Source organism: Prosopis cineraria, unplaced genomic scaffold, assembly GCF_029017545.1.
Source record: "Prosopis cineraria cultivar Desert tree isolate PC_DT_omini unplaced genomic scaffold, ASM2901754v1 PC244, whole genome shotgun sequence".
NCBI classification, from domain to species: domain Eukaryota; kingdom Viridiplantae; phylum Streptophyta; class Magnoliopsida; order Fabales; family Fabaceae; genus Prosopis; species Prosopis cineraria.
Window position 1 is genome coordinate 52,507 of NW_026555571.1, and position 1,549 is coordinate 54,055.

At 40.9% G+C, this 1,549-nt stretch overlaps 1 pseudogene; it reads left to right on the top strand.

Moving 5' to 3' along the window:
* Positions 1–1,271, top strand: LOC129296042 (probable caffeoyl-CoA O-methyltransferase At4g26220; annotated as a pseudogene).
* The last annotated feature ends 278 nt before the right edge of the window (positions 1,272–1,549 follow it).

A 1,549-nucleotide genomic window follows, 5' to 3' on the forward strand; every position in this document is an offset into this window, starting at 1 on the left:
ATACCCTGCAGCGCAATGGACAACGGAGGCAAGCCAGTCCATATCCCCAACCAGACAATATTGAGGAGTGATGGATTACTGAAGGTGTGTTCAATCATTTCCTCACCATTTTCATTCTTTATTTCAACTTAATTTCTTCCTTTCTTCTTCACCCGATGATTATCATGTCTCGTGACACAGTATATTCTGGAGAGCAGCGTTTACCCCGCGCGAGCCGGAGCCTCTCCGAGAGTTGAGGATGCCACCAACAACCACCCACTGTAATTTCCACTGCTCCTTTTCTTCTGCCTTCCGTCCTTCATTTCATCACTTCAATTTCATCGAATTTCAATTTTCAATGCCCTAATTTCAGGCACTTCATCGCCGCTTCCCCTGACGTGGGTCAGCTCATAGCCTTGCTCTTGAAGCTCATGAACGCAAAAAAAGACGATTGAAGTCGGAGTGTTTACAGGCTACTCCCTTCTCCTCACTGCGCTGAACATTCCCGATGATGGAAAGGTCCGCTTACGTTATTCTCTGTGTCATGTGATTGCTATTGTTTGTGCCTAAATCGATTAATTGTAGGTAATAGCGTTGGATCCAGCCAGAGATTTTATGAAATTGGGCTTCCATTCATAAAAAAGGCCGGTGTGGAACACAAGATTGAGTTCCTGGAGTCCCCGGCTCTGCCAATTTTGGATAAACTCCTAGAAGATGTAAGCACACGCTCTCCTGTACATGTGCCGCGTATCTCTTAATTTACTTATCTGTCACAGAAAAATATCCGTATTCGTGGATTGATTGGATGTGATCGATGTGCAGCCTGCAAACGAAGGAAGCTTTGACTTCGCGTTCGTGGATGCAGACAAGAACAATTATTGGAATTACCACGAGAGGCTGATGAAATTGGTGAGGATCGGTGGGATAATTGCGTACGATAACACGCTTTGGGGTGGGAGTGTAGCGATGCCGGAAGAGGAAGTTCCAGAGCAGAAAGAGAGAATGGAGAAAGCACGCAATTGATTTCAACAAAGCGATCGCAGAGGATTCTCGTCTGGAACTTGCGTTTGCTTCCCTTGGTGATGGCCTCAGTATTTGCAGGCGCCTCCTTTGAATTTCATCCCAATCTTGTGGGATCATCAATAACAAACAACCTTGCAATAGCCTGTGGCAAGTAGGGTTGGTGCGTCATGCGTGGCCAATCGCAAAATGCACCCAATTTATGATCAATCTCGTGTAATGTTCATGTATTTTTACATTTCACACATATAATAAAAGATAATATGCCAAAATCTATTCGTCCTTCAATTTTACTTTTTTTTTTTTTTGTGTGGGGTAAATACTTCAACTCTCACTGCCATTCCTTGATTGAGATTCAACTTAGATTTTTAATTATGTTTTAGATATATTTTGATACTTTAATTTTATTTAGTTTCACTTTGCTGATTTATTAATTTTAATGTAATTTTTTCTTTTGTATTGTGTAACGTTTATTGATTGTTGTTGCCAAGTAACTTTTATTGATTTCAATCTTATCTTATGTCCGCTTTTGTTTTTTATTTTATTTTAT